The sequence below is a fragment of the Dendropsophus ebraccatus genome, chromosome 8, assembly GCF_027789765.1.
Source record: "Dendropsophus ebraccatus isolate aDenEbr1 chromosome 8, aDenEbr1.pat, whole genome shotgun sequence".
Lineage (NCBI taxonomy): Eukaryota > Metazoa > Chordata > Amphibia > Anura > Hylidae > Dendropsophus > Dendropsophus ebraccatus.
The window spans coordinates 33,093,678-33,108,219 of NC_091461.1; the positions used below are offsets into that span (position 1 = coordinate 33,093,678).

The window sequence follows — 14,542 nt, forward strand, 5'->3', positions numbered from 1 at the left end:
CCCTGCCCCCGGCCGTCCTCCGCCGCCGCCTCGGGTTCCGTCGCATTGATCACTCTTGTGACCGCAAGCAGTGTTTTGCTTGCGGTCATAAGAGTCAGTGTTGGACGGGCCCCCGGTGATGCTCAGCTTCCTGGTGCTCAGCTTCCAGGCAGCATAGGCACCAGGGAGCTGTGTGCACTGGAGTTGTTACTTCCGTGTCAGGGAGCGCGTCGCTCCCTGACCCGGAAGTAACAGCCCCGGCGGCGCACACTGAGCTCCCTTGTGCATATGCTGCCCGGGATTCCTGGGGACACCACCAGGAAGCTGAGCATCACCGGGGGCCCGTCTGACACCTCAGAAGAATAGATGAGAAGGGAGCTGCGATGGGGGAGCGAGGTGTTAGGTTAGTTTTTTTTTCTTTGTTTTTATCTGATTTGCGGGGGACAAACATAAGAGGACAACACAGGGGCAATCTACAAGGGGGGGGGCAACATAAGGGGGGCATGTATGGGGGAACAACAGGGTGGGGGCATCTACATGGGGGGCAGTATAAGGGGGCAACACAGAGAGGCCATCTATAAGGGGGGGCAACATAAAGAGGACAACATAGAGGGGCCATCTGTAAGGGGGGCAACACAGTGAGATATCTAAATGGGAGGGGACAACATAAGTGGGCCATCTACAAGGGGGGGGCAACATAAGGGGAACAACACAGGAAGGCATCTATAAGGGAGGGGGGGCAACATAAGAGGGCCATCTATAAGGGGAGGCCTTGCAAGGGGGGCATCTATAAGGGAGGCCATCTATAAGGGGTACAACACAGAGGGCCATCTAAAAGGGGGCAGAGGGGGACAACACAGGGGGTATCTGTAAGGGGGAAACACAGAAATGGGCAATCTGTATGGGACACTACACAGAGGGGAATCTATAAGAGGGACTACACAGAGGGGGCGTATACTATAGGGGTTACACAGAGGGGACCATCTATAAGGGGGACATCAAAGGAGCCATCATTAAGGGGGACTACACGGGGGGCATCTACTATAGGGGGACTACACAGAGAGGGGCTGTCAAGGAGATGCATATGGGGCCATCTATATGGAAGACTGAGCTAGGGACCATCTACACAGAGGGGGGCATATACTATCATGGGGATCACATAGAGTCAGCCTACCCACTTAAAGTGACTGTACCACCAGGCCCAGGCTGAAGCACCCCCAGTGAGAAAAAACCCCAGCCCCTCCATAACGTGACTCCATTAGAATCAATGGAACCCTATCATAGAGGGGTGAGGGTTTCTTCCCACTAAGGGTGGGTCACCCCGCCTTCAGTGCTTCATCCTGGGCCTGGTGGTACAGTCACTTTAATGAGGGTGTAAAGAGGCCATTACAGATGTGCAGTTTGTAGAGAGATGAGGATGGTGTCAGTGTGAGGAGCCTTATATGTTTGTCTGGCAGATTCTGTGGATTCGTGGCTCAGAGAAGTTCACATAATGGCCCAGGAGAGATGGAGAAGAAGATAAAAAGAAAACAACTCCGATCAGAGAAGACGTCACCTGTGAGTCATTTGATATAACTGCACTGTAATGTATATGGTGTACTGGACCTGTGTAGGGCTGGGTCAGCCTCTATATGACTGGATGAGGTGATAGTGATCTGTGCACAGTGGATGTTAGTCAGTAGCAGCGGTGGTGTTAGTCAATATGTGGTGGTATTAGTCAGTAGAAGTGGTGGTGTTAGTCAGTATGTGGTTTTGTTAGTCAGTATGTGGTGGTATTATTTGTTACTTGTAATCTGGTACGGTGTTTTATTGGTCTTAGTATACTAGATTTGGTCAGTAACAATATGGTGATGATGGTAGTGGTGTGGTGGTAATATTTCCCCCTTGTGTACTGGTATTATTGGCAATATTGGTCTCAGTATACAGGATTTGGTTAGTAACAGTATGGCGGTAATATGTGTGGTGATAATATTTCCTATATACTTGTATTATTGTTAATATCAGTCTCTAGCTATTATCTATGTATCGCATTGCTTGGTCGAGGAATGGGGGGGGGCAAGTTGACCTCTTGCACCAGTACCCAAGGGACATTAGCTACAGTACGCCCCTGGTTACAATAGTCAAGGCGGGAATGGATCAGGGTAACAGTAAGGGTCTGAGTTGTGTCAGTGGTGAGAAAAGGGCGGATTCTGGAGATGTTTTTGAGATATAGATGATAGGAAAATGCAAGAGCTTGAATATAGGGAGTAAAAGATAAATCAGAGTCTAGCATAACCCCCCGACATCCAGCTTGATGCACAGGGGTTATTCTAGTACCGCAGACTGATGTCAGGTTTGGGTTGGTTAGACGGAGGGAATACAAGAAGCTCAGTTTTAGAAAGGTTGAGTTTGAGAGATGTTAAAAAGACAATAGAAGGGAGACTGGAAGAAGAAGAAGAAGAAGAAGAGGTGGGCAACCATAGATTACATTACAGGCAGGGGGTGCGGGGGGAATTAAAAAAAAAATATATAGTCACCTGTGCCAGTGCCTACGCAAAGCCTCATCCAGCTCCTGGACCCTGCCGGCTGTCTTCTGAGCTTCCCTCTGGCTACATCACAACCCAGTTACTTGGACAGGAGACTGCTGCAGTCACTGATTGGCTAAGTGGGCTAAATCCCACCTGTCTTTGACGTCAAACCCAGGTCGTACCTGAAACCTTGGAGAAGTTGACAGCCGACGGGATCTGGGAGCTTCGTGATGCGGTGCAGCACTGGCTCCATGAGTGGTAAGCATATTGGCTTTTCTTTTTTCTCCTCACCCCCTGTCCATAATGATTTTTTTGCCCCCCTCCCGAACTTCTCCTTTAAATTTAAATGTCCATTGAATTTAATAGAAAGGATGGTGGAAAAAAGTAATATGTGTAAAAGAATTAAAATAACGGTCACTGTTCACGCAATAACAGCCACAAATTAATGACACGAACATTAATTTGACAACTGTTGTTTGGTTTGTTTATACATTTTGTGGACCATCAGCCATTGTTTTCATAGACTTCAATGGAAATCATTGAAAAATGAAAACAACGGCTGGTATTTTAATTTCCAATGGCTGTTATTTTACAGTTTAAAGCAAAAAAAAAAAATAAAAAAAATAAATAAATAAATCATTGTCCTGGTGTCTTTTAATGTGGCAGGGTGTCTATGTGTTCTCTCGGGCACCATGACCCTGGGTGGCTGCTGCCTTTGTATCTCCTTATATCTTGTCATTGAAATTCATATATATTAAAAAAAGAAAAGAAAGGGAAGAAAAAGAAGATAGGAAGCATCAGCCATAATCTAAGTTCCTGACAATCTTATTTTTATCTCTTTTTAAATATCAGTTGACCTATTCCCCCCTCTAATCCTAAAACGTGATCCATAAAACCTAATAATCCCTGACAGCATAAATAAAGAACCATTTATCTTTATTTTTAGAGATAAGACATTTTTTTCACAAAGCGATGTGATCAGTAGGAAGATCAGCCTGACACAGATAACTGCTCCGCTTTATGATACAAGTGTTCTCAATAGAAAACTACAGCTTTATTTCATATTACAGGTCTCCCTATTTCATATGCTAAACCTGGCTTTGTGTAGCAGGTGTTCTGCTATATATTATAAGTCTGTGCGACAATTCAAACAACAAAAGCATTTAGCATTAAACAGAATTAGTCTTAAAGGGGTACTCCAGCAAAAAAAAAAAAAAAAAAAGAGTTTTCTGTCATATCAACTGGTGCCAGAGAGTGCCAGGGATTTGTAATTTACTTCTAATAAAAAATCTCAAGTATTCCAATACTTATCAGCTGCTATATGTCCTGTAGGAAATGGTGTATTCTTTCCAGTCTGGAGAGAAAAGGTTTTCTATAAAGGGTTTGCTACTGCTCTGGACAGTTCTTGTCATGGACAGAGGTGGCAGCAGAGAGCACTGTGTCAGACTGGAAAGAATACACCACTTACTGCAGGGCATACAGCAGCTGATAAGTACTGGAAGACTGTAAATTTTTTTACAGAAGTGAATTAAATCTCTGGCACCACTTGATTTAAAAGAAAAACATTTTCGCTGTAGTACCCCCTTTAAGCATTTATTAGTGTTTATATCTGCAATGATTCAAATTTCCTGCCCTGGAGGAAGTCATATATAATTTCCAGTCTAACACAGTGCTCTCTGCTGCCACCTCTGTTTATGCCAGGAACTGTCCAAAAAAGGAGACTTCTTGTCAGGAGTCGGCTGTCACGCTCGGCTCCCAGCACAGCCAGAGCATACGACCGGCCACCCACAGACATACGCCGAAGTGTACTCTGGAGCGTACAGCCGGTTGTGAGGAGCATGCCAACGGTGTCCCTAGTAACCAGACGGCCAGGTTGCTTGAGGCATAGCGGCTCTTTCATTAGCTGTTGCCACATTAGCTGTTGGGGCTTCACCACCCATGGCAGATCGGCTCAGGTGTTTGACTTGTAGTTTGTGCTGACTGGCGGCTGTCTCCGCCAGTCAGCTGCAGTTGTATTGTGGGAGTTGGAGTCTCAGCTCCAATCACATCTTTGGGCTGGGATTCCAGTCTCCATAAGAGACATCATATGGTGCATAATTGACAGGCCAAATGTTTCCTCAGCCTGGTAGAGTCCAACATAGTTTGTATTTATCAAGTGCAGTGCGCCACATTGAGGAAAAGGTGGACACCAGTATAAGTAAATGCAGAGATAAAAGTGGAGGCAAAATGAGCAGCTGAAAGAAACTTTCTTACTCAACATATTTGCTAGGAATCTAGAGAGCAGCTCTGACACTGAAGGTGTTGTCTGTGGTGAGAAATCCCTTTTAGATCCCAATTATTAACCTCAAAATCACAATGATTTGTTTTGTCATTTTCCTCTGTTTAATGTTGCAGTGAATTTACTAAATGTCATATGGTTTTTATCAACAACATGTTGTTTTTGTATTGCTCCGATGCATTTAAATTGGAAAATGGAGCTACTCTGGAAATAATCTTGATTAAATCAGAGTTTGCAGTTAACATTGGATGTGCATTACTTTTAATTACATACACGGAGTAAAACTGGGGGGAAAGGGAAAGAGTGGGAGAAGGCAATGGAAAAATAATAATGATAATAATAATAATAATAATAATAATAATAATAACAACATAAATACACCAAGAGGGCTTTCTGCTCTTCTCCTCCCTTCTTTAATTGCTGTATACATGAGTTCAGAGTGTGGACAAAGGGGGGCTTATACATGGAGGGAAAACACATGAAATGCAGTCTGGAGGGGAGAATTCCATGGATCTTGTACAAGTGTAAAGATAAAGATTACTTAGAGCAAACTCAAATTCCCTGACACAGACCTCGCATCCAGCATGTATTATAAATGGATAAACTCACATGAGAAAAATTTGAACCTAGGTGCAGACTGAATATTAGAGGGTCAGAAAATAAATTAAAGAGACACTGTTACAAAATTTTATTTTTATGAAACCAACAGGAATTATGATCGCCAGCAGTTTTGCAATATACTTGTTTTTTTTTTTCTTCTGTGTTTAACTACTGTATGTTTTCCTATGTTTAACTCCTTGATAACTCCTGGGGGCGGTAGAGGGGGTTAAGAGAGGGATTATGCCCTGACCCTGCTCTGAACCTTGCGGCTCCCTGGTGCACCCAGCTCACTAGCCATTTAAGTGCAGCTGCCAAAACTGACAGCTGCATTTAAATAGCTTTAATTCCCCATCCAGGAACCCCCCATGATGAAATTGAGGAAGGGCGATCCTTGCTTCTGATGCTAAACCCAGCTCAGCACTCAAATGCTATGGGCATTAGCAGCCCATAGTAATCGATCACTGATCAATGTAGTACATATGACACCACTGTGAGAGATCAGTGGCGTTATTGAAGAAGTACTGGATGGACTTCAAGTTACTATTTAAAAAAAATAAATAAATAAATAAATAAAAACCTCCCTCTTCCCATTAATAAAATTTATATAGGTTGCCTATCATTGTCATTGTACTGACGTGACTGAGCTGTACCTGACATGGTATCTAACCCCCCCTCCCCCCCATTTTAAAAAAAAATCCCCCAATTTCATAGTGTAAAAAAAATTAAGTCTGTCATTGCAAAGTACAATTTGGGTTGCAGAAAATTTGGGTTCATGTGGGTCTGTAGGTGAAAAATTGCAAGCACTATGGCCTTTGAAACATGAGGAGGAAAAAAAAGAAGCGCAAAAACGAAAATTGGTCTGGTCATCAAAAGGTAAAATTAATGTTATACATATGGCCAAACTGTGCTTTATGCTACTTCCGTGCAAATATTTGGTCTTTTATCTGTTCAAAAAAAGAGACCAAACACAGGAAGTCCCAGTCCGTTGTGCGCTCATACCAGGAAAGACAGGTTGTTTATCAACTAAGGGCAATTAACGTAGGCTAATTCTATTATTAACTTTTGCTAATTATATTATCAGTTATGCAGCTTACCAGGAGACAATGTTTTTTTTTTATTATGCAACAATTCAGTCAATTTAATGTCACTGTATGGTTTCAGACGTTTTGTGACAGGGCAGCTGACCATACATGCAAGCACCCCAAGAATTTTCTTCTACTGAATGTGGATGCACAGCAGCTAAACACATGCACAGTGAAGGCTTGTCCCACTCTGTGTGCTCTGTGAATGGCTGTCAATCAATACCAAGCCATGTCTGAGCAGACTGGGACCTCTTCCCAGAGGGAGCATGGACTGCAATTTGACTGAAAAGGAGACACCTAGTGGCCATATGTATAACACAGATTTATTTTTATTTTTTTTCATTTAAGTAGAGTGTACCGTGTAACTGTTTGAGATCACAACCCCAATTGTACTTTTTTTATTTCATGGCAGGGCCTCCTTAAAGCATAAAGATTAATAAAGACTTAAACTTATTGCAATTTTTTTTAACTCATGGTAATACATGTAAAAATACTTAAATAGGAGTCCATAGTCTTTAAAAAACAAACTTTTACTAATGTGTATTAAAGCCAAGTACTGTGATAGCAGTACATTAAACAATTTGCCAGCAGGGTTATAGGTGATATTACAAATTGCACTGCAAGAAAAATGAGCTGAAAAAAAAAAAAGTTTAATAAGCCCAGCCACATCTAAATGGATGTTTTTTATTATTGTTTTAATGACATTACTTCTTAGAGGGAACCTGTCCCCAAGACACCGCTCTCTAATCTATTGTCATCCTGTTATAGAGCAGGAAGAACTGAGAAGATTGATATATATCTTTGTGGGAAAAGATTAAGTATAACTTGTAACTTGTTGATTGAAATCCCTGATCATTCTGTGATAAGGAGTCCAGTGGGTGGAGTCACTCAATGGACTGGACTCTTTAGCATGGAAACATCAGAGATTTCAATCAATAATCTACAAGTTGTACTAAACCTTTTCCCATAAAGATATATATCAATCCGCTCAGCTCCTTCTGCTCTATAACATGATGCCAATAGCATTTTGATGGTGAGGAGTTGTACGATATGTACTGTATGTGTCATGGAAATCTTTTGGGGTTAAGTGTTCCAAAAAAAAAAAAAAAAAAATTACTGTCTTCTTTTTACAAAGGTATTAGGAAGTAACTAATACACCATTGCTTATTTAAGGTTTATACCACACAGAGACTTATTTCTGAGACCCCCTGCAATTGAGAGTGATAGCCAGGTGAAGAGCATAATAATGAGTTTCTCAATCACCCCCCGCCGTAACAGATGGTCTCAGGATTCGGTCTGAGGCCACAGCAAAAGTTTTATGATCCTAACACTTTAACTTTTAGACTAGGAGTACACAGCAATGTTGGCCATGTGAGATGAATAGCACTATATGATGCTACTAATATGACTAGTGAAAGGGGCCACAAATCCAGCAAGTTTGGATTTCTAATGATTGTCCCGATGCAGTTTCACTAACTTGTAGATCACAAAGTAACCACTTAATTTTCTATTGGTTCCAGATTAGAAATGACTACTCGTTTGTAGTCTGTAACCATGGCAACATCCAAGTACATAGAGGAGCAGAATTCATTCATTTTAGAAATACAGTGGTACCTTGGTTTAAGAGCGTTTTGGTTTAAGAGCTCACAGTTTTTCAAAATTGTGACTTGGTTTAAGAGAATTGCTTTGGTTTAAGAGCTCCCTATACTGGGTGGGAGCGCGAGTGGAGGAGGGGTATGGTCTGCATAACGGGGTCTACAGCACTGTACTCTGGCCTAGGAGGTCTCCCTCACCTTCCAAATCATAGCAGATCCACTTCAGGCTGAGGCTTGCATCAGGGGACAGGACTGTGGAGGTAATCTCTCCATAGCTGTAACCCCTCTCTTGCTGTACAGAGAGTGCTGCATGTATGTGCCCACATCTGCCCTGCTCATTCCTTCATGCTCCCTGCAGTCTCTGTCAGCCCTTGTGTTTCCCATCCTCTCCATTACTGAACAGTAACTTATAATATCACATATTCTGCTGTTTCTGAATGTTTGTTTCATCTGTTTCACATGTTATTCAGAAAAATAAATCATTATTTTTGGGGTGTGGAACCAATTGTCTGCATATCAGTGATTTCTTATGGGAAAATTTGCTTTGGTCTAAGAGTGGATTTGGATTACAAGCACGGTCCCGGATCAAATTATGCTCGTAATCCAAGACACCACTGTATTAGAGCAATAATCTGCAAACCTCTGCCACCCTCTACCACCAGCCGCTTGTGGTCCTTCACCACTAATGCCCCAGGCATACCACTGGTCTATGGCCCCTAAATCCTGCCGCACGCCGAAGGTCACGTCCTGCAACGCAGCAAGATGACAATTATGAGGGGAAGAGGCAGCACCCTATGAGGGGAAGACAGGGGCCACCAGCATGATAACGTCTATTCACCACTCTGTGAAGAGGCCGGGCAGCGTGCTGGGGATGCACAGTGTGGGGGTGTCAGTAGCTACAACTGACTGCTGTCTCCACCTAGAGGTCTGGCAGTCACCGACTTGTGCGACCATTGTAGTCTTACACTTGTCTCTTCACCACAATGTTGTTACTGGGACCCAGCAGAGGTACACGGACCAGTCCTGAGGGGGACTAGATAGTGAGGGAAGAGATGGTACCGATGGGACAGTGAGGGGAGAGACAGGACTAATGGGACAGTGAGGGGGGAGAGACAGGACTGATGGGACAGTGAGGGGAGAGACAGGACAGATGGGACAGTGAGGGGAGAGACAGGACTGATGGGACAGTGAGGGGAGAGACAGGACAGATGGGACAGTGAGGGGAGAGACAGGACCGATGGGACAGTGAGGGGAGAGACAGGACTGATGGGATAGTGAGGGGAGAGACGGGACTGATGGGATAGTGAGGGGAGAGACGGGACAGATGGGACAGTGAGGGGAGAGACAGGACAGATGGGACAGTGAGGGGAGAGACAGGACTGATGGGAAAGTGAGGGGAGAAACGGGACTGATGGGACAGTGAGGGGAGAGACGGGACTGATGGGACAGTAAGGGGAGAGACAGGACTAATGGGACAGTGAGGGGATAGACAGGACTAATGGGGCAGTGAGGGGAGAGACAGGACAGATGGGACAGTGTGGGGAGAGACGGGACTAATGAGACAGTGAGGGGATAGACAGGACTAATGGGACAGTGAGGGTAGAGACAGGACAGATGGGACAGTGTGGGGAGAGACGGGATTGATGGGACAGTGAGGGGAGAGACAGGACTGATGGGGCAGTGAGGGGAGAGACGGGACTGATGGGACAGTGAGGGGAGAGACAGGACTGATGGGACAGTGAGGGGAGAGACAGGACTGATGGGACAGTGGGGGGAGAGACGGGACTGATGGGACAGTGAGGGGAGAGACGGGACTGATGGGGCAGTGAGGGGAGAGAAAGGACCGATGGGACAGTGAGGGGAGAGACAGGACTGATGGGACAGTGAGGGGAGAGACAGACTGATGGGACAGTGAGGGGAGAGACAGGACTGATGGGACAGTGAGGGAAGAGACGGGACTGATGGGACAGTGAGGGGAGAGAAGGGACTGAGGGGACAGTGAGGGGAGAGACGGGACTGATGGGACAGTGAGGGGAGAATCAGGACCGATGGGACAGTGAGGGGAGGGACAGGACCGATGGGACAGTGAGGGGGAGAGTCAGGACTGATGGGACAGTGAGGGGAGAGTCAGGACTGATGGAACAGTGAGGGGAGGGACGGGACTGATGGGACAGTGAGGGGAGAGAAGGGACTGATTGGACAGTGAGGGGAGAGACGGGACCGATGGGACAGTGAGGGGAGAGAAGGGACTGATGGGACAGTGAGGGGAGAGACGGGACTGATGGGACAGTAAGGGGAGAGACGGGACTGATGGGACAGTGAGGGGAGAGACGGGACTGATGGGACAGTGAGGGGAAAGAAGGGACTGATGGGAAAGTGAGCGGAGAGACGAGACTGATGGGACAGTGAGGGGAGAGACAGGACTGATGGGACAGTGAGGGGAGAGAGGGGACTGATGGGACAGTGAGGGGAGAGTCAGGACCGATAGGACAGTGAGGGGAGGAACAGGACCGATGGGACAGTGAGGGGGAGAGTCAGGACTGATGGGACAGTGAGGGGAGAGTCAGGACTGATGGGACAGTGAGGGGAGAGACGGGACTGATGGGACAGTGAGGGGAGAGACGGGACTGATGGGACAGTGAGGGGAAAGACGGGACTGATGGGACAGTAAGGGGAGAGATGGGACCAATGGGACAGTGAGGGGAGAGACGGGACTGATGGGACAGTGAGGGGAAAGAAGGGACTGATGGGAAAGTGAGGGGAGAGACGGGACTGATGGGACAGTGAGGGGAGAGATGGGACTGATGGGACAGTAAGGGGAGAGACTGGACTGATGGGACAGTGAGGGGAGAGACGGGACCGATGGGACAGTGAGGGGAGAGACGGGACCGATGGGACAGTAAGGGGAGAGACGGGACCAATGGGACAGTGAGGGGAGAGACGGGACTGATGGGACAGTGAGGGGAAAGAAGGGACTGATGGGAAAGTGAGGGGAGAGACGGGACTGATGGGACAGTGAAGGGAGAGACGGGACTGATGGGACAGTAAGGGGAGAGACTGGACTGATGGGACAGTGAGGGGAGAGACGAGACTGATGGGACAGTGAGGGGAAAGAAGGGACTGATGGGAAAGTGAGGGGAGAGACGGGACTGATGGGACAGTGAGGGGAGAGACGGGACTGATGAGACAGTGAGGGGAGAGACGGGACTGATGGGACAGTGAGGGGAGAGACGGGACTGATGGGACAGTGAGGGGAGAGACGGGACTGATGGGACAGTGAGGGGAGAGACGGGGGAGAGACTGGACTGATGGGACAGTGAGGGGAGAGACGGGACTGATGGGACAATGAGGGGAGAGAGGGGACTGATGGGACAGTGAGGGGAGAGTCAGGACCGATGGGACAGTGAGGGGAGGGACAGGACCGATGGGACAGTGAGGGGAGAGACGGGACTGATGGGACAGTGAGGGGAGAGAAAGGACTGATGGGACAGTGAGGGGAGAGACGGGACTGATGGGACAATGAGGGGAGAGAGGGGACTGATGGGACAGTGAGGGGAGAGTCAGGACCGATGGGACAGTGAGGGGAGGGACGGGACCGATGGGACAGTGAGGGGAGAGACGGGACTGATGGGACAGTGAGGGGAGAGAAAGGACTGATGGGACAGTGAGGGGAGAGACGGGACTGATGGGACAGTGAGGGGAGAGACGGGACTGATGGGACAGTGAGGGGAGAGACGGGACTGATGGGACAGTGAGGGGAGGGACAGGACCGATGGGACAGTGAGGGGGAGAGTCAGGACTGATGGAACAGTGAGGGGAGAGTCAGGACTGATGGGACAGTGAGGGGAGAGACGGGACTGATGGGACAGTGAGGGGAGAGACGGGACTGATGGGACAGTGAGGGGAGAGACGGGACTGATGGGACAGTGAGGGGAGAGACGGGACTGATGGGACAGTGAGGGGAGAGACAGGACTGATGGGACAGTGAGGGGGAGAGTCAGACACTGTCTTATTTTCGGAAAAACAGGATATATAAAAACAGCAACAAAAAAATGCCTGTACCTGTGGATTTAACCTATAACAAAATATGTGAGTACTACAGGTACATACAGGAACTACTGTAGGTAAATCATGAAAAGTAAAAAAACAAAACAATAAGTGCTCAGTTCTTCTAGGACTTGTTCCAGCTATCACTAGAGCCCTGTATGTAGTAACTGTAGCACATAGGAGGACCATCTTCCCATCTGCTCTCTGATAGATCCCATTTCCCAGCCTGATGTAAATCCTGTATCCTTTCTCCTCCCTAAAACCCTGACTAGCCTGACTAACACATCTCTCCTACCTGCAGGGCACTTCTAGGATGTCTTCTACATAGGATGAGCTTTTATAGAGAGCATGCACACCAGCAAGCAAGCCAGCTAAGTATCTGGTCACCAATAAGAGAACAATGCTAGCTGTCCAATAGGGAGATCCTATTGTCTCCAATCAGGCATTGCAAGACATCCCAGCTCCTGCTGCTGAACTGGTTAACAGCTTCACTTGCCCTGGTAAATGCAGCAGCTGAGTGTGCACAGTGCTCTGCTGCTGCTGCTGCTGCTCACACTGTTCTCTATGAGGCTGCGAGAGGCAGAGGAGATGATGAGGAATTCACAAGAGAAAGAAGCTTGTAGTCAACTGGCTGCTGATGATGCTGCTGCTGCTTTTTTGCATTATTCCACCCAAGATCTTCCTCTGTTCTGTCTCTTCTCCTACTCTGGTCAGTGGGACTGATTAATAAGTCATGAGATGGATGCTGGTCCTGCATGTGTGTGGAGCAAGACTCTGCCATAGGCTGCACAGTGGAAGAGGACAGTGACTGAGATCCCCACAGTTTGTCAGCCTCCTCATCTGTGGTCACATAGCTGCCCTCTCTCTGGGAAAAAAAAAGCTGGGGGCACTTTGTACATCTCATCCCTGCTGCCACTATATGGCTCTATCAGAGGTACAGTACTCTCCCTGACATAGCCCTGCTATGTATGGTTACTTTCTATCACTTCTATAGATGTATAAGTTATATATTTACTATTATGGGTTACCTTCCTATATGCAACTGGATATGGTTTAGCTTTGTATCCTAAATCAGAGTATCCTTTATGGTACAATATCCAGAGACTTATATACTGGGCATGTTGCAATGACCTGTTTTTAGTATTTTATTGCCATGTTGTGTTTGTATACAGTATTCATGTACTATGTAAAATCTATATTGTTATATCAGTAGTGAGATGTGTGATCTCTGCTGTATTATGAGTTGGACTCTGTGGGCACCTGGAACAGGTAAACTTCTCTATGGAGCCCCCACTGAGGGGCAGTAAGTCCATCAGATGCTTAGTGATCGGAATAATTGTATATTACTGGGAGAGAGTATAAGAAGTCAATGTATAGGAAACTTTAGCTTTGATTTTTAAACTGCATTTATCTATTATCATGTATCTATCTATCTATCTATTAATGTTATCTATCTATCTACTATCTATCTATCTATCTATCTATCTATCTATCTCCTATCTATCATCTATCTATTAATATTATCTATCTATCTATCTATCTATCTATCTATCTATCTCCTATCTATCTATCTATCTATCTATCTATCTATCTCCTATCTATCTATCTATCTATCTATCTATCTATCTATCTATCTCCTATCTATCATCTATCTATTAATATTATCTATCTATCTATCTATCTATCTATCTATCTACTATCTATCTATCTATCTATCTATCTATCTATCTATCTCCTATCTATCTATCATCTATCTATTAATATTATCTATCTATCTATCTATCTATCTCCTATCTATCTATCTATCTATCTATCTATCTATCTATCTATCTATCTATCTATCCTCTTTTAAATACTCACCTTTCTTACAACCAATTATCTATCTCATAAATAACTGTCTACCCAAACTATTTTCTTCTCTCGTCTCCATACCTATCTATATAGACATCTATTGGAGTTCCTTTTCCCCATCTGGGCTCACGTTCTATACCAGACCCTCTAAGGAGTACCGTGCAACTTCCATGCAGATATTTAGCTCATTAGATTTGCTCCCATGAACACACTTCTTTACAGAGACCCTTATATATCCATTATTTATGCTATTTTTTATTGTTCAAATACTTTTTTGTAGTTAAAGCCTGGCATTGTTTTCTTTCCTCATTATGACTTTTACTACTCATATATGCAAAGTAGACTGGGGGGGGGGGTTATTATGTTATTATGTGGAAACTTCTGAGTTGTTTCTATGGTGATTTTAAATTTAGGACAAATGTCACAAAACGTATCCCATCTGTGCAATGCGATGGTGCTCGGCATAAGGTGGAATACGTCACACGTGAGACCCCTTATGTGATGTCTACATAACATAACTGCCCAGTATATAAATATTTCCACCATAATATAAGTGGTCAAATATGATCCAAACCAGACTCAGATTGGGATAACCCTATAAAA

At 45.4% G+C, this 14,542-nt stretch overlaps 1 protein-coding gene across 1 annotated transcript in view; it reads left to right on the forward strand.

Annotated features, from left to right (window-relative positions):
- Positions 1 to 12,679: 12,679 nt before the first annotated feature.
- Positions 12,680 to 14,542, forward strand: part of LOC138798507 (heparan sulfate glucosamine 3-O-sulfotransferase 1-like) — a 129,996-nt gene continuing 128,133 nt past the window's right edge. Inside the window, exon 1 of the mRNA XM_069979003.1 lies at positions 12,680 to 13,022. The gene's annotated coding sequence lies outside the window, so the exon portion shown is untranslated. The remainder of the gene's footprint in view (positions 13,023 to 14,542) is intronic.